Source organism: Pseudorca crassidens, chromosome 3 (assembly GCF_039906515.1).
Source record: "Pseudorca crassidens isolate mPseCra1 chromosome 3, mPseCra1.hap1, whole genome shotgun sequence".
NCBI classification, from domain to species: domain Eukaryota; kingdom Metazoa; phylum Chordata; class Mammalia; order Artiodactyla; family Delphinidae; genus Pseudorca; species Pseudorca crassidens.
In genome coordinates, this window is record NC_090298.1 from 13,849,425 (window position 1) to 13,869,051 (window position 19,627).

The 19,627-nt window shown below is 39.0% G+C and overlaps 1 protein-coding gene across 5 annotated transcripts in view; it reads left to right on the forward strand.

The window, feature by feature from the left end:
- Nucleotides 1–19,627, forward strand: part of FBXL7 (F-box and leucine rich repeat protein 7) — a 419,768-nt gene that overhangs the window by 305,533 nt on the left and 94,608 nt on the right. The window lies entirely within an intron of this gene.

The following is a 19,627-nucleotide window of genomic DNA, read 5'->3' on the forward strand; positions in this document are numbered from 1 at the left end:
TTGACCATGCATTAAAAAAAGAAGAAGGAGATGAAGGAGAAGGAGAAGTAGGAGGAGGAAAAGAGAAAAACTGTAGCAAATGCATGTTTGAAGGAAAGTGAGTCCATTTGCATGAATCCAAGCATAGATTATCTTGCCATGAATTTCATACTGCATTTGGGAATTGAAATTGCATATTATGCTCAATTAAATATTCTTTGCTTCTCATACTTCTCTCTCTCTTGCTCCCTCCCTCTTTTCCCTCCCCCTCTTTCGCCTTCTTTTTCTTTCTGTAATTCCATCAGTGTTTCAGAATTTGTCCCATTCCATGCAACCCCAAATGGGAAAATTCATTAGATGATCTCTACCTCTCTCCAAAAGCTTTCTTATTTTCTTTAGAAATAAATAAGGAGGATGAATTTTAATAGCATCTCTTTCACCTGCTGCTGCATCTCACCTTACTATCTGCATCCACGGACTCGTCCCTCGACCAGTGCAAAGACCCTGTGTGAAGGGGAAGTCAGTCACTCCAGCCTTTGCGCAGGGGGGAATCACACAAATGGGAGTCCCATGTTTAAGAGACAGGACTTGGACATTCCGTAGCAGCCCACCAGAACATTCCATACATATCTTTGTGTCACGCAAAAGAGAAACAATCAGACACTTCAGTGGAATGGTGATAGCTCTTCTTTCTGAAACAAGTATCACAAGATTCTTACCATCACTTGTAGTTATTTGTGACTGTTTCTTCTAACCCAAATATTAAAATAATTGATTTTACACTTCCATATTGTTTGTTAACACCAGAATATATTTTTGCAACTTATTTGTACTACAGCATTCTTATTCTACTTTTCTATATTTACAATAAAATTGTAAAAGTTAATTGTTGTATTAGTTTATTAGGCTGCCATATAACAAAGTACCACAGACTGGGTGACTTAACCAACAAGAATATACTTTCTCACAGTTCTGGAGGCTGGAAGTCCAAGATCAAGATAACAACAGGGTTGATTTCTTCTGAGGCCTCTCTCCTTGGCTTAAAGATGACCACCTTCTCCTGTGCCTTCGCATAGCCTTTCCTGTGTGTGTGTCTGTGTCCTAATCTCCTCTCCCCATATGGACACCAGTCATATTACAGGGCCCACCCTAAGACCTCATTTTTACATAATTTTCTCTTTAAAGACTCTATCTCCAAATACAGTCACATTGTGAGGTATTGGGGGTTAGGACTTCAGTATATGAACCTGGGGGTGGGGTCACAACTATAGAGACACTAGCATAGAGAAGGATATTGTTCTGAATTCCTTAGCATGACTTAATAGCTATAAGGAGTGAGGAGGGATGATATCTCTTTTAGATCCTGAAATTTCACTCTTCCCAAATAGAAAGCTCTCTGAATTTGATAACTATAAATACTCCACACACTGAATTTATAGTAAACTATCATATTAAATATAGTAGAAGATTATATTAAGATACAACTTTTTAATTTTTATGGATTTTAGTTTTTTTATGGATTTAGCTTAAGATCTATCTACAGGCCAGGTCTTCACTGGGGATTCATATAATGACATCTAATTACAAAGGTCTTTGTGAAACTCTATCACCATAGCCATTGAGAAGTTTTCTAAATAGTCAATGCAGGGCCCCAAAGGCCCTATTTGACCCTTAGGGTTACTGACTATCAACCATAATCAATTCCAGGAGAGAAGAATCCATTGGGGGAAAATAATGGTTATTAAATCATAGGATTTTAAAAAGAAAGCTAAGTTCTTTATGATAACTTAAATATTTGATGGGATTTACTTAATCATTCAGCTTCTGAGATTGATTAAAAATAGATATCTTAGCTTTTATTAATTTATTTTAAATTGGACAGTTATTTGGGTATGAAATATGGACATGAATGACTCACCTTCCTTTTTCAGGCTGTGAATAAACAGGAAGAGAAAAGTGAAGATGGATTTTTATCCTACAGCCTTTATGTTCATTTCTCAAGTTGCTTTAAAAGAATCTCAATCACAGAATCAAACTTTACAAGTGATGGAGTTCTTCGAGATCATCTGATCTAATCCTATAACCTAAAGGCTTAGTAGCTAGACCCAGGAAAGCCAAAAGGACTTAACTACAGATTGAATAATTTAACAGAAACATTTAAAGCTTAAAAATAAACTTGTTTAATTTGTCCCCATCATTCTCCAGTTTGCTTGTTTATAGGCTACATAAGTGAGTTGCTTTTATTCTCTAAAATAACATAAAGTCTGTCACTTTGGTGCTTTTGGTGTTGTTTCCTCAGCCAAAGCGGAAAAATTCACTTCCTGCTCACACTTCATGTGTTGATTTGTGGATGATTCATCTCCAAAGTACCTTCCCGTGTATCAGCTTAAACTAGCTTTGACAAATGTAAACACGAAAACCAAAATAAAATCTCTGGCATAGCCTGAAAAAATTAGAGTGAATAACTTAAAAAATAAATTATTGTTTAAAAACAGTGTGGAAACGAGGGAGTTAGCAACGGATGGGAAGGAGTTTTAAGATTTTGAGCGGAGAAGTGACATCAGGACAACACCACAGATTTCTCTTCCACACTGGGGCTCATTTGAGAGGGCAGATGTTTTGATAATTATCAGGTTGAGACATCAGGCATAAAACAGGGCTTTGCCCAGCACCCTGGAGACATGGCCACCCTATTCTTTAGGAAGATTAGCCCTGCCCAGATCTATGAGACAGACGGGATCAATCGTGGATTGGTAAGTATGTCTCACAAATACACCAGCTAAACAGAGTGGAGGCTTACCTGTGTCCAGAAACCGCTCTCTCCTGGGACAAGTGACAGAAGCAGCCTAAAGCAAGGGGACAGAGATTTACTATGTGACTTCCCCAGTCCGGCTGTCTGGACCAAAGCTGCCCAGTTGTCCAATGTGTCCTGTCCTGTGAGGCTGTTTCCATTTCTAAGTCTATGCTATGACATGATTGCATTTCTAAACAGTAAATATATATATATATATTTTTTTCTCATTATATGTTATATATATTTTTATAAATATATAATATATAATAAATATATATTCTCATTATAATATATGTATGTATTATACTGAGAAACAAAAGTGAACATTCTGGCACATGGAGTTAGGTCACCCTGCCACCCTGCCTTTAGACGTCCTCCAAACACACACTTCAGCAGATGCGTGGTCCTGTGTGTGCTGGGAAGGAGAGGGCCGTAGAGGGGGAAGAACTGTGCCCCAGACACCCCGGAGAGCTGGCTAGGGGAAGGAAGTAGCCTCACTGTCTGGAGAGGAAAAAAGCGCTGCAGTCACCAGTGGGCACAATTCAGCACAATCTGATGCAACGTAGGTCGGAATATTTCAGTGCAGTTTTCTGACAATCCGGAATAGTCACCATTCCTGAGGAAGAGAGTTAAATTGCAAACTGGTTTTAATCAAATTTCCCCTCACGACAGGGACTTACTTTTGCCTCTAACCCCTGCTTTCCTCTTACATCTCTCAAGAAGGTGTCATAAATTGAGCTTCCAAATGCTCAAGATCCCTTCCAGAACTAACTTCCACTTGTGTCTTTGAATCACAGTATACACAGATGTCTAGCCGCGAGGCACCCCCCAAAAGCACTTCAGGGCGGTATCTTTGCCAGTGGTCGGAAGTAACCCCTGAGCCTGACTGGGCAAATCCACGGTACAGCGCACTCCACTCTGAATTCACAGCTCTCCAGAGCTGGAAATTGTCGGGCTCCTCGGCTGGGTGAAAGCGAAGACGAGGTATCTGCTGTGGGAGCTCTGACTATCTGCTAGGTCTCCCTGTGACCACAACCCAGGACTTGGCAGTTGAGAAAAGACAGCTGTTCCAGGTCTGTCAGCAGCAGAGGGCACATCTGTGCTGGAAATTACTCACACAGTCCCGAGGACCGGATAATTTATCATTTTCCTTTGCCCCAGATTAGCTGAAATACGTGTGTGGAAGTGATCTAGTCCCTCGCCTGCTTCCTGTGGAGTCCGCAGTGGGCATTTTTCTTTAGATTTTCTTCGTTGTCTTTCTCAGTGTCCTATCAAATTCTGAAGATACCCTCCAGGTCAAGTGTTCCGTTTACCAAGTCTTTATATGTAAGGGGAATAAAGGGAACTCCTGAATTTATTTAAAATGTATTACCAGTTGTAAATCCTTCTGTATCCAGCCATGTACTTCTGATGGTCAGTGAGAGTTTCCCCAGAGCCCCTTCCTCAAGCTCAGCCTGGACTTGCCCCTCCCCCATCTTCAATGGATGCTCTGGGCATGGCTGCACATCTCGCACAGGATAACCCTGGTATATGGTAGTCAGACCTTCAGTAACTACTAGAGTGAAAGATGGCAGGTTGGGCCCTGAGAATAATGATGGACATGACATAGCCTTGGGCCCTTCTCTTTCCCTAGTCAGACTCAACACATGAAGAAATAATAACAGCTTGATAAATTATGATATAAGAGAGATTTGTCCCAAGTGACCCAGTGGTGATCCCCTTTGTCTGAGTTTCCTTCGTAAGTGAAAGTTTGGATGCCCCACACAAGCAAGGACTTGGGTGCTCTTACACTCTGCTGTTGCCAGCACTTGCACAGCTCCTGACACACAGTAGGGACTCAAGGTGTGGAATTAATATACAGCACAATTTGTGAGTTTGTGCAGGGATATTTTGTTCTGCTAACCACTGCCTTTCAGAATTCACGTGGGTAACTTAGAGAGTCTGTCTCCGTTAACTATATTATTTCGCCCATCCTCGATCTCTGAAGACAGCTGGCTATCATTTTCACCCAATAAACCATCCAAACCCCAGCCATTTTCTTTCAGTGGAACTCGCAGAAGGAATTGCTCTACCTTAATATTAAACAGCCATCATGGATGTAACTGTGCAGAAATATTTTCTTGCTAGTGGGCAACCCATGATCGTCACCATGTGAAGTTGCTATATTTAACGATAATGTGTATCAGTGTGTCCGTATCACAAACATCTGTGTAATTGCATATTCTGAAGCAGATGGTGTATGCATATTTCGGGGATGGTTTATGCAGATGGTTACTTGAATGTTGAACTTCAGAATTTCCTGTGGGAACTGCTCATCCTTCGGTGCTCTTGGACTACCACAATGGGTACCTTTTTTTTTTTTTTTTTTTTTCCACGGTACGCGGGCCTCTCACTGTTGTGGCCTCTCCCATTGCGGAGCACAGGCTCCGGACGCGCAGGCTCAGTGGCCATGGCTCATGGGCCCAGCCGCTCCGCGGCATGTGGGATCTTCCCGGACCGGGGCACGAACCTGTGTCCCCTGCATTGGCAGGCAGACTGTCAACCACTGCGCCAGCAGGGGAGCCCAATGGGTACCTTTTGACTCACTTTATCAGGCAATCATTGTGGTGGCTAAGAGCTTGATCTGGGTCAGAATCCTAATTGCTAACCCTTCCTTAAAATTCACTTCCCCCTGAGAAAAAAAAAAAGATGACCACTAATTGAATCGACTTTGTAGGGCTATTAGGTGGATGCAATTTGATAGGGTATGTAATAATTTTAGCACAGGGCCTAATACAGAGTGGACACTCAGTAATTATTAGCCATGTATATTAATATCTCTAGAATCTCAAAGAACTAATTATATTAAAATAATCATTTATGCCTATAAATGCTTGATACACCTAGAAAGATCAAATGATTTAAAAGAAAAAATAGCTTTAAACTTTTTGATAGAAGAACAGAGCTAATACAACAAAAGAGGAGAGACGCTAGGATTTTTCAACTAATCAGTAAACAGAGCTGAGGCATGAAGCTGAAATGGAAGGGCAAAACATGAAAACAGATGACTTGAAAGGCGTTTCTTTTGCATAACTGAAGACATGTTGACATGCCCATTTGAAACACAGTATCTGAGCGTTACAGTCTTTTAACAGCCAAAGCTGCAATTCTCCACTTTCCCCTAGTGTCATACATGACACACGTCATTTGAATGTACAGCATTGAATATGGATTCCCAGAATTTCTTTAGAAACACAAAATATTTTGTTGGATTGTTTAGCAAATAACACTCTAGTCTTTTTGGGGGTAATATATTTTTAAAAATTTAAATACATATCAGTAAAGAGCTCAGACAATAATGATCCATGGTTTTCATTTTATGCAAAAAATAATAGGGGAAATACTTTAAATTGAAATGTATTTCTTATTGCTTAATGTTTTCTAGATTTCTCTCACCACAAGAGATATTAAGAAGGTGAATAATCACGTACCTTATTTAATATTGAAAAGAGTAAAACATGGGACACAGATTTGACCATATTACTATGAATACCATGACTGCACATTTTATTTGCATCATTATTTTATCTGCCTTAGATTTGTTCAGTGAAAGCTGTAATATTGTTAGTTATGGTTCAGTTGCCACTATTTTTCTTTTATATCACTTACATAAAAGAAATTTTGTTTCACTTAAAACTGAAATGAAATAATAAATGGTATTGATATTTAATACTTCTCTCTCTCCTCCCAACTCTAAAATCCAAGAAGCAGATCTATCTTGCTTTTTGTGTGTGTCCACTATTTAGCACAGTTCTTGGTACGTAGTAGGCATTTAACAGATACCTCTTAAGTAAATGATCAAACAAGATGTAGATATGAAAATGCTACTCTTGCATTTTTACCCTTTCCATCTTTCCTAACAAAAGAAAACACAAAAATTGATCCTTGGGCAAAATTAAAAGAAATTGTAGAAGTATCTCTAAATTTACAACTCAGGCAAATAAGAAACTATGATCCTCACAATTATTAACCACACTATTAGTAGTAGTTGCTTATATGGTGGGATGCAGAGGTTAGATAGGCCATGGGCTTTGTGCTCTCCACTGTACACTAATTATAGAGATATTTTTGCTGTGAGATAGTGTTCTGCTCCAATAAATCTTTCTGTTGTGTGTATTAATTTGCTCTGGTTGCCATAAAAAGTACCATAAACTGGGGAGCTTAAATAACAGACATGTATTTTCTCACAGTTCTGGAGGCTGGAAGTCTAAGATCAAGGTGTCAGCAGAGCTAGTTTCCATTTGAGGCATCTCTCCTTGGCTTGCAAATGCCTTCTTCTCCTTGTATCTTCACAATGGTCTTGCCTCTTTGTGTGTCTGTGTCCTAATCTCGTCTTCTTATAAGGACACTAGTCACATTGGATTAGAGGCCACACTAAGAATTCATTCTAACTTAATCACCTCTTTAAAGACCTTATCTCCTAACCCTGTCACATTCTGAGTTACTGTACTGTACTGAGGGTTAGGACTTCAACATATGGATTTGGGGGGAATGCAGTTCACACCATAACAATGTGGTCATGAAAATCTTCCATGATCAGATTGGTTTGAGAAATGCTTTAGTGAGACCAGATTTAACAGATCCTTTTAATATGCTGCCGCGCTCTAGGAACCTCCAAGAGAAAACTACAGGATGCTAGTTTTGCCCAGGGAAAAAAACAAGCCCTCCCTCACTCCAATAACATACACTGTCAACACTCCAGATCTTCCCTTGGAACACCCGCTTGGCAAATCACAGTGGTGGCCCGGCGCTGTGTTGGCAGCCCTGCCTCTGAGTGGTGCTGTTACCGAGGGCTGCTGATCTGTCTGACCCCAAGCAACCCTGTGATGAGTCCAGTCGCATGAGCAATTGTTTCCAACTCTGTACCGTCTCCACAACACATTATGAATTTGACACAGGACTTTTCTTTATACATTTAATAATTCTTTCTTAAGTTATGACTTTGTGTTTTTGCATTCTACCAACTGGTACCAATTTTTCCACATACTTCCTCGCTCCAAGTGAAGGTACTGTTGACATCTTTCTCTATAGGCATTGGCATTCGACAACATTTTTGCGGCTAATTATCTCATTGTTTGAAAGGAATGAAGAAAAGAACAAATGCAGTGAAATGCCTCTTGGAGAGAAAGAAACATAAATTTACAACTTTGAATAGGGTTTCAATGCAGAATAGCTGTCCAGCCTCCATGGAGACAGAATTCTTTAAGGACTCATTATACAAGCAAACTTGCTAAGCTCTTTAGGACATTAGTGCCTTTGATAAGGATGTTAGCAACTTTCCCTGAACTATTGCATATTTATAGTGGGTCCTTAGCGGAGTAGGGGGCCTTGTGAATTAATCCCTATTTAATGAGAAATATTTGAAGGTGATGAGAGTCACATGCTGCGGATGGGAAAACTCTGCCTTGATAGATTATTTTTGGAACGTTAAAGTCTACTCAGTCAAGACACTTGACTATTTAGGGCAGGACAGTTTTGTGAGAGATTGAAATAAAATATAGAATTTATACTCAATTATTTTCATCACCTATAAAATGTGCTGTGTTTGCTTTAAGGGTTTTAAATTTTCACACTTTCTTGCTTTCATCAGACCTCAGTAGCCTGCACTAAATCAAATGGCTATATATATTGAGTTTTGGCTGAAGGGTGTTTTTAGTAAGGTAACAGCCAATGGCTGCAATTGAGAAAACGTAATTTATTTTAGATTAATTTGTAATATATGTTTCATTTCAAACTGTATGGACAGAGCTATGAAAAGACGTTTGTATGTGAAAAGTGCTCTTGGATTCTCACCAATGTGATGCAAATTATCCACATCTACCTCAAGATTTAGACACATAATTAAAATGTTTTTAGGTACTTGGAAATGTTCGGACATTCAAAAAGAAATTATCATAATGAAAACTATTAGTATTATTTCTTTAGACTTGATCTTATCACTCTGATACAAAGTATTCAGGAATTAACTGGTAGAAATATATTGCCGAAATAACTTGCTTCCCTTTTAGCTCATCTACTACTCTGTTCTGTTCCTGGGTATACAAATAAAAGGTGTTTAATTTCTTAGTTTTTTGTCTATAAATTGAAGAAAGCCGTGAGTGCGTGCTGGTAGGTGGGTACGGTAAAATCCATCGGGATTTCTTTTCTTTCTGGAGATGGATGGCCCTTCTCATGTTGGCAGTGTTTTTCAGTTTTATGTACCTGTAAAGGTCATGCCTTTTCAAATTCACTGAACACACAGTTAATTTGATACCCAAACCTGGATGTAAACATGACAATAAAGCATCATAATTTAGTAAGACTATTGGATGTGATATTAACTGGCCGTAAGTGAAGTTCTAACCCTTCCTGACCACATTTTCCTCATCTACAAAATGAGGAATTATCCAAGACCTTGCCTTAGTGCTGCCCTCATTTTCTTCCCTGTTTTGCACATCCACACCCAAATTTAAAAAACAAACATTCAGTTGTTCACACTATCGTGGCTCAGATGTTTGATATATTTTAGATGCCACCTTTAAACTCAAAGTTGATTTAAAGATCTTGCGCTGCAGCTACTTAATTTCTTTTTAATTGTGAAGGCCACAAAGGTGATCATCTATTCAAAACTGGGTGTTATGAAAGTTATTTATTTTGTTTTTTTCATACAAAATAATTGCATTGGCGGTTTTGTCCGAAAATAAAATGCAATTCCCTAACAAATCAACCTTTGTCAAAAACCAAAGTTTAAACGACAAAACTCCTAATTTCTGTGTAGGTTGTTCTTGTTCCTTAAGTCTATGAGAGGCTTGTGGTTGAATGTGAGGTAATGGTAAGTTTGCTGGGCTTTGAGTCCAAAGACCTGGGATCAGGTCCCAGATTCTGCTGTAAGCATTGGGCAGGTCACTTACTCTGACTGCACCTCAGTTTTCTCACCTGTAAAATGGGAACGACATCCCTTATAACAAGTCAAAAGGTGGTGGGAGGAAGTGCCTGAGGCTTTGCCAGTGACGAATACATCAGTCATAGGGAGCAGACGGGTTTGCTTTTTCATGATAAATGAGGCGATTAGAGACTTCCTTTCCTAAGTGCATGATGTTTACCAACTTAAAAAAATTTTTTTTTTCATTTTTGTCTGGATCACAATCCCTGGTCAGCTGGTAAAGTTGTAATAGATAAGGCAAGTTTAGGGTTAGCATATAAGACTGAGGATTAAATGGGTGAGAAAATTTAGAGACTGGCATTTCAAGACTGGATACCAGCAGATTCCACTTGGAAATAATGGCAAAAGAAGGCATGTTTCTCTGTGATCCAGCTTCAAGTGTTTGTGCTTCCTTTATAGAGATTCTGTACAACGTAGAACCAACTGGAACCCAGGAACCATAGAGAGGGTCTGTGTGACAGTAGCTGGTACTATGGCAGGCGTTCTGTCATTCTTCATCACCAATATATACACATAAATACAACGCTAGCAGTATACATTATTATATATACATATATAATAATACACATATACACATGCATACATATATACACATGCATACATATACACACATAAATACAGTGCATACATATATACACATAAATACAACGCTAGCAGTATACATTATTATATATACATATATAATAATACACATATACACATATATACACATGCATACATATATACACATAAATACAGTGCATACATATATACACATAAATACAGTGCATACATATATACACATAAATACAATGCTAGTAGTATATATTATTATAGTAAATAGCATGTATGTAGTATTTATGAAGAGATAAAAATCTGACAAAGCACTAGCTATACTAGGAGAGAGTCCCAGATCATGTTCAAATGAGAACCTAAATATCTGTAGACAGTAGATAGACTGTGGCCTTTTCTTCCAGTTTTTCAAACCAGTGAAAAAGATCGTTTTAAATTTATTTTTTCATAGCTAGACGTTGATATAGAAAGGAAAACATTGTATTATTCCTTCTCATCCAATATATCTTCAGGAAAAGCTCATCTCTAAGCTATTCAGTAAATATTTATTAATTCGAATTTATTTATTAAGACTTTTGCATACTAAGGTGGCTAAATTAACCCTTTCTTTTAGAAAATCATGAAGGAATAGGCTAAAAAGTAAATTTTACAAAACTTTAAGTTTTAAATGATACAGAAAAAATAGTGACCTAATTTATCATTTTTTAATGTTTTCATTATTCCTTAACTTTCTATGTCTAAATGTCAATTTAATACTGATCATTAAATAAGCATATTCGAAGAAATTATTACATAATAAAATTTGGTGAAACTTAAATCTTTATATTGAGGTGAATTTGAGTGCTCCATCATTTCTTGTAATTTATATCATTTAAAATCCCCGTGGGATAAATTATAAAAATGGAAACTGAGAACATACTGTCTATTCATTTACCCATGCATCTGAAGTTAGCGTTTTTCTTAACCAAATGCATAATGATTTCCAAGGTGAAGAGCAGTTAACCCAGTGGCCTCTTAAACATTCAATTCCATTAAGTTCACCTCTGAACAACTGAACGAGGGCCAAAGTCATTAGTGCATCTTCTCAAAGTGCTTATTACTCATGTGCCAATAAGTTTACTGATTTAGATAACTTCCTAAAGCCAATCAGAGAAAGTCAGTTAGCTACAGAAAGAAGATGATGATCTCCATAAAGAATTGGCAGACTGTCTGCAAAGGGCCAGGAGTAAATATTTTCAGCATTGCCGGCCATCCTAACTACTAGACTCTGCCTTGTAGCTTGAGAGCCGCCAAGAGACAACACGTAAAGAAATGGCGGGGGCTGGGTTTGGCCGGCAGACCTTAAGTTTGTTCACAGGGGTCCTACATGATAGGAGAATAATTGTAATTTCTAATTGCGTTGTTGCAAGTAAAAGGTTTGTGGCTCCATGAAGTCCTGGGGCTGTATGAAAACTGAAAAAATGTAATCAGTCATCTGGATACCTTCAGCAAAGTCCAAACATCTGGATGTTTGGAAATCCAAAGTTGAAAAAACACCTATTACGTTATCGTTATGATTATTACGAAGCTTTGTGTACTTCATTCCAAGAGTGATCTCAACATATTTAAAGAGCTGGAAGCAGAGTGAAATTGTACCTTTTTTCTTTTCACTTTGATATTTTAAAACAAACACCAATGGAGGGGAAAAAATGTTTCCAGTAAAAGACAGTGTATATTTTTTAATATCAGATACTCTCTTAAAACCATCATAATTAAAGCCACAATAGCACTGAGTTTGTTTGATATCACCCAGTTTGCGAATTAAAGATTCTTTGTTAGGAGACATAACCAACCCCAGGATAACACACACGGAGCCACCATCCACATCCTTCCCAACTTGATCCCTATCTGGGTTCTAATGCTGGAAAGAGAACCTTCCAAGAGGGTCGTTACTTCAGGAAAAGGGATGATGCGGGGTTATGCCCACCTGGGTTTTGTTGGAGCTGGTAATCTTAAATGATAGAATGAGGAAATATGTCCTATGCAAAAGTCTTGTGATTGCTTCTCCTTTTCAAAATATTATTGGAAGGCAAAGCTGGGCCCCATATTGAATTCTAGAATGAAAATAGACCAGCTCTGTTTATTCAGAGTCTAGTAAAAATAAATATTGGGATTGTTGTGTATTCCTTGCAAATGCTAGATCATGAAGTCATTGTTGGTGTGTTTGTGGAATGAGCTCCAGCCTACATCTGGGAGGCCCTTCACACTTCATGTTAGAAGAGCCTTTATTATTATTTTACAGTATAGCAAAGATGAGTGACTGCACAGGTCTCTTGCTGGTACCAGCACTGTACCTTACATGGCTGCACTCACACTGAGCTGCCCAGGCACTGGTCCTGTCCTTGTGTGGACCCATCCACACCTCCTCTCAGGTACCCTCATTAGGAGAGACATCTTTCCACCCAGGGAAGCTCCTCCTGGCATCTGATTCTGGATCATACCCCTTCCTCTCTGCTCTTAGAGGACTCCATTGGTTATCTCTTGCCTTATCTTCCCTTCAGCTTATATTTTCCTGTTTTTTATTTAATCACAAAAAGTTAGCCAGACCTCTCTCATCTTATATCCTCCCTCTTTCTCTCTCATCCCTGTCCCTTCCTTCCTCCACTTTCCCTCCTGCAATTCAAGTGCTATATTTTGTCCTCCGTGCCTTCAGAGCCAAGTTCCACCTGAGAAACCTCTCCCAGATCTCAGACCTCCTGGTCTCCTGGACATTTGTGGGTTTCCTCTATAAGCATCCAATTTCAATTTGCCCAGTTCTTTTTTTTTTTTTTTTTTTTTTGGCCGCACTGCATGGCATGTGGGATCTTAGTTCCCCGACCAAGGACCGAACCCGTGCCCCCTTGCAGTAGAAACATGGAGTCTTAACCTCTAGACCACTAGAGAAGTCCCCCATTTCATTTCCTATCAACTGAATTCTCTTTTCTCAGTCTTAGGCCTTTTTTTTTTGAAGACTTGACCACACCCTAGTATCTAGTGGTAGTTACGGATTTTTCCCCATCAGAAATGATGATTGGTCAGGAAGGGGCACCTGAGCCCACACGGGCCAGTGAAGAAAGAATGAATCCCAGGAGTTGCAATGGTCCAAAAAAAATCAGCTCCCTTTCCCTATGGTCTCAAACCTGGCTGCACCTCAATGTTTATCTAAAGAGACTTTAGAAAATACAGATTCCTACACCACCACCACCCTCCTGCCTTGAAATCCCCATGTAATTTGTCTGGAGTAGTAAGTGCTCTAATAGAAGTGAGCTACTGTCCTATTGGATGCCTTCTTCCTGATGGCAAGAGTACCTCTTATTCAACTTTCCTGTCCTATCCACTGAATAGGACATGACACATGGTATGTCCTCAGTAAATCGTTTCTAAATTGGATAGCTTTGTTGTGAATTAATTTCTAAAGAAATCGTTGGCAATTTCATTAATTAGAACCATAATTTTACTTATATTATCAACTAGATATGTCTTTACCTAAAAAAGTTTTTTAGATTATTAGCATCAGTCTTCATCTTGTGAAGATTTTTTTTTGCTAATGTCTTAGTTGTGTGGGAATCAACATCTCCTATAATTCCTGAGGGAGACCAATCTCAAAGTTCCTGTAAAATGACAGTTCTCAGGAAAGTGTTGTACAGGGAGGAGCCCATTCATCCTCCTGTCCAATGTACTGGGCTTGGGATTCCAACTCTGCCACTTACTGGCTGTGGGATGGTGAGCGATTTACTTAAGATCTCGGAACGTCGTTTTACTTAGCCATGAAAATGAATAACTCAGCAATGGCGAATGTGTATGGGACACTTGCTAGGTGGGTCCCATTTTACCCTTTCTCTTAACTGACCCTCAGAGCCCTATGAGGAAAGTAATATCATCACATCATCATCACCACCACCATCCCTGTTTTACATATTTGGAAATGGAAGATTAAAGACTTTACACACTTTAAAGGATTAGAGAAATTCCAGAGCCCTCACTTAATAACCACCAAAAAGTCAGGAGTGGCTTTTCTGAGATTTCAGGGGGGGTGAACTGAAAGTGCCTGAGAAAGTCGTCATGTTGCCCTCATAGCACCTGGGTGACCTCATCCCTAATTTCTCAGTTAAGAAGAATCTCAGCACCCCGATTAACTCGATCTTGGGGATGGACGTGAAGGCATAATAGTTTAGATGGAGCTCCTATGTCTGCCTCAGTGAGAATCATCCTATGTGGGGTTTGAGGTGGGCCAGCCTGAACTCAGATGATGTCCCTCTGAAAGCCCGCCGGGGTGAGTGTGCAGACCCCAGCAACAAGGGTGATGGGACTGCTCTCCGATGAGCAAGGTTGGCTGTCCTTTCCTCTGGAGGAATTCCTGTCAATCCTGGTTTATGAAGCCTGAATATTTCTCCATCCCATATTTCAGTGGGGTTGATTTTTTAAATTATTGCACTCAGCAAAATCACCGTTTTCCCATTGATTCTACTTCCACGTAACGTTAACATTCCAGTTGATATTTTTTTCTTCTAATGGCTATCAAGATTTGTATAGTAATATTAAAAACACGTACATATTGCATACTGCATGTACCACATACTGTTCTAAACACTGTAAGTGTATATTAACTCATTTATTTTTCATAATAACCCTATTTGCTCCCATTTTATAGATTAGGAAACTGAGGCACATGGACCAAGGGTTTTCAGATGTTAGTGTGCATCAGAAATCACCTAGAGGGCTTGTTAAAATAGGTTGCTGGACCCTACCCCCAGAGTTTCTGATTCAGGAGGGCTGGGGTGTGGTCTGAGAATTTGCATTTCTAGAAAGTTCCCAGGGCACACTGATGCTGATGCTGCCATTCCGGGGACCATGTGAGAGCCAGTGAGATGCGGGAACTTGCCCAGGACCACACAGCCAGTAAGTACTAGAGGCTGGATTCGAACGCCGGCACTCAGGTTTCAGAAGCCTTTGCTTTACCTTGCGTAATAACCAGACAGGACTCTCATGCCTTTGTAAGAAGAATGCCTGTTTCCATATAACCATTTTCCACTTTTCTGCATAGAAATATGCACGTTTGTATGGTGTCTGCATACGTGTGGAGGAATATACACGTGTACATAATAACCAGACACTCTACTGAGTCCAATTCTGTATCAACAGAGAATAACCATTAGCAAATTCTTTAATCATTCTTATACTTACTTTAATAATTATAATCATTAGTTTGTTTTAATAACAGATCTCTGAGCTCATCACAGTCATTATGACCTGTTATTTGGAAATAATGAGCTTGTGTTTCAAAAGCGTGTGTAATCTCATACTTATTTCCTAGAAGTAAATCAGACTCTATACAATTTGACATAATGACAAGTGTAATTAATGCATTCGAATTCTAGTTTCTTAGTCATCAACTCGAGCCTCTCACCAGGTTCATAAATCTCTCAGGTCTGTGAATGAAGCGTGGGCAGCCGTGGCTTGGAGACTTCCCGAGCTGTTTGACTCAGTTGTGGGCAGCTCCACTTGTTTAGAAACTCTTCCCCACAGTTACCCCAACCCTGACCACCTGTGAGCTCCATCTGTCCGAGACCTCTGGCGATACACTAGTCCTTTTTATCCTTCACATGAGACCGTCTCAAGTGTGCAAAGACTCTACCCAAGGATTCTAGTCTTCAGACTATGCCTGCCCTCTCATCAATGACTCCCCATACACCAAACTTGTCTTCCTGTCTCCTGCGCTGCCTGCCCTGGGCGTGCTCTAACCTGGCACTGTCCTTTCTCTCCTATATGGTGTCCCAAAGAGAATGAAATATTTCAGAAGATACCCAAGAAGAGAATCATAGCCCTTGATCTGGAAGTGGATGCTGAGATTAAATGTAAACCATTTTCATTGGCAGTTTCCCAAATACATTCTGAAAATCTTTGTTCCCACCTGGCTGTGGCTCATTTTCTGATTCCAGGCTCGGGACTTCCTGGCACTGGATGTGATGCCAAGGTTTTTCTTTTGTTTGTTTTGGTTGTGATTGTGGCGCCCTCTGCTGTTCTTCATAGTCCTTAATGTTTGCATTTTCCAAGAAAAAGCTAAGTGCGATTCAAAGGAGAACATAACATCTGTTGATTTAAAACAATGATAATTTTCTTCTTCATGGTAGACAAATACTGTAAGCCCCCTTTACCAGTGTTGCTTGGTCTAAATAACCCAGTTTCACCACTGGTTGATGTTGGAAACACAGGGTATATATATTTTTTATATTAGATCTTTGGAATTGATCTAACGAAACAGTTTCAGGGGCTTCTAAGTACTTTTTGAAAGCTGTTATCTGGAATCATAAATTCTCAGAGCTCAAAGGCACTTTTAAAATTACCAACCAGTCTTTCTACAGATGCAAAACCGAGGTTCTGAGGAGTTAAAAGAGTTTCCAAAAGGCATAAGCAGTGTCAAAGCCATTCTGCACGTTTCAGATGTGAACCTAATTCATTGTGATATGTTTTTATTTTAGTAAATCAAATATATTAATTTTGGAACATCAGATACTATAAACTTTCTGGGTTTTTTATTTTAAGCCAAAATAAATAATAAACATTTAGTTAAAATTTTGTAGTAATTTAATTATTTTGGCATTTATTTAATAAAATCCATAAGCTATGAAGAGTCCCTTAAAAGTCCAATTTTCAACATTTATTTTCTTATGTTTTCTTGTTATGCTTGCTAATGCAGCTTCTGACAGAAGTAAATATATTAATAGAATTGCTGTAGCCATTCTCATTCGTATATGATTACTAGAAACCAAAGAAAGTTTGGAATTGGTCCATAAATGTTAATATTATCTGAATTGAATCCAGTAAAATCATCTTTATTTGGAAAAAAATGACTTTATATGGAATATAAGTTCTCAATCCAATAAAACACCACATATGTTGCTGTAAAATATTGAATAGAGCTTACAACTCCTAACTGAAGTAACTTTGCAATTTACTTATTTAGGATTGTTTGAGGTTTTCACTGGCTTCGAGCCAAAAGGAGAAAAGATCACACATGCATTTGAAAGAAGTAGACCTGTCATATTTCTATCAGAAGTAGAAATTATTCCAATTCCTATTGTAAAATAAATCCCTGAGAATTTTATTTTAGATGTTTCCTAATTTCCAAATTTGTATGCATTCGGGTCAGTGGAAGACATTACCTTTTTTTTTTTTTTTTTTTTCTGGATACTATCCCAGGTCTCTTGCAATTTTGCTAAATCTATTATTCAAAAAATTTGAAATGCAAATGGGTAAAAGTAATTCCATCAAACAACTTAAGTTATAGAAGCAGAATTCTTTAGAGCCAGAGGGGACTGGAGCCATTGTCAACCTCAGTTATTCCTTGAGAGATGAAGAAAAGGAAAAACTCAGCAGTTGGATGACTTGACCAAGTAAGAACCAAAGCCAAGAGCAAACTTAGGTTCCAGTGATTCCCAGGCCGGTGCTCATTGCACTCTGCCTAAAGTACATCATCTAAGCCTCCTTATGGAGCTTCTAGTGAACTGAAAATCACAAGAAACATATTATGGAAACTTGAGGACGCGGTTGACATTTCTTCCCTGGTTAACGGGCCAGGTTGAAAGTAAGACTTCTTTCGAGAGCAGAATTAAATGTACTGAAGCCAATGCTTTGTGATATTTTTGGTATGACTGACCAACATCCGCATCAGTTCATTCTTTGGCAAAGTCTATTTCCCACTCCTTAGGTATAAACTAATATACTTGAAAATATTAGAGAAAAATCACATTTCAAAATATTTTAAAGACTCTTCATTTAATACTAAATGTCTAATGTTGACAAACTCTCAGAAAATGTAGATGAGCTTTTAAGACATTAGTACTTTGAGAAAATAGTCACTAGAGGGTATAAAATTCAGGCTTTTAAGTACAGAGTAAGGAAAGCACCAACATTTTCTGTGATCTTTTTGTTCTGTCCGTCATACACTAAGATCTAATATCATGCCTAGTCTGTTTCAGCAAAAGAAAAAAATAATATTAAAAAGCAGAGAGGGGACTTCCCTGGTGGCGCAGTGGTTGAGAATCCGCCTGCCAGTGCAGGAAACATGGGTTCGAGCCCTGGTCTGGGAAGATCCCACATGCCGCGGAGCAACTAGGCCCGTGAGCCACAACTACTGAGCCTGCGCTCTAGAGCCTGTGCTCTACAACAAGAGAGGCCGTGATCGTGAGAGGCCCGCGCATGGCAATGAAGAGTGGCCCCTGCTTGCCGCAACTAGAGAAAGCCCTCGCACAGAAATGAAGACCCAACACAGCCAAAAATAAATTAATTTTAAAAAAAAAAGCAGAGAGGCCTGAAATAAGAGAGTGTAACTGTGTTCCTTATACTTGTCTCTTGACATTGTAGAGAACCAGGCATTCTTCTCTGGGCTGCTTCATTTTTTCATACTAAGAATGTGCTCAAGCAGTGATGGACCTGGCTCCCCGATGATGATGGGAAGCAAGGTTCTCTCCATTTCACCGTCAGCTTCACCTACAACAGCCTTCCCAACTTCCTACCCTATGAACGCTTCCTTCGTCCTTAAGATTTAGTTCAAGTCACATCTCTTCCATGAAGACCTTCTTGTAGTCCCTAATCTTGAGCTGGATAGCTCTGCTCTGCACTTATAGAGCTACTATGTATATCTCCACCCTAACATTCAGCATGTTGCATTTAAATTTTGTATGTGTCTTTCTCCTAGATCTGACACATACGAGGTACATAATAAATGGAATTATGTTAAAACAGAAATCTTCATTTTGGCAGTTGTAGGTGCTCTTTAAATAGCTATATCAAACAAATAGCAGGTCAGATCGTTTGGAGATTAAGGGGCACGCATTGTAGCCAGTTTATCTTGGAAAGCTCACCCAGAATTTCATTGCTTAAAATTCAATACTCTGTGAGTGTCTTAATGGCTTCAGTGGGCAATTGGTAACACCTGCTGTGGACATTTTCCAAACTAAAAGTATATATCATACTCCATGCCAAAGAGTGTTAGGGACCTGGATCAAGCACTTGTCCTTGTGCTCAAGCAGCTCGAAAATGTTTTCTCTGGAAAACCTTGGCGCTTTCCATCCCCACAAGATGGAAAGCCATCTAAAGCTTGAGGATCCAGGTTTAAAATACTTGATTTCATAAGAGAACGTTTACTTTAATTCTCTGTGCTTCCATTTTCACACCTGTAAAATGGGGATAATAACTACCTCATGAGGTTATTGCTGGAATTAAAAACACATAAAAACATGTTAAGTGACTGGCATAGTCAGTGCTGTGTAGGTGTTGCTGGTTGTAATTAATGTAAGATTGCATTAGGGTTGCCAGATTTA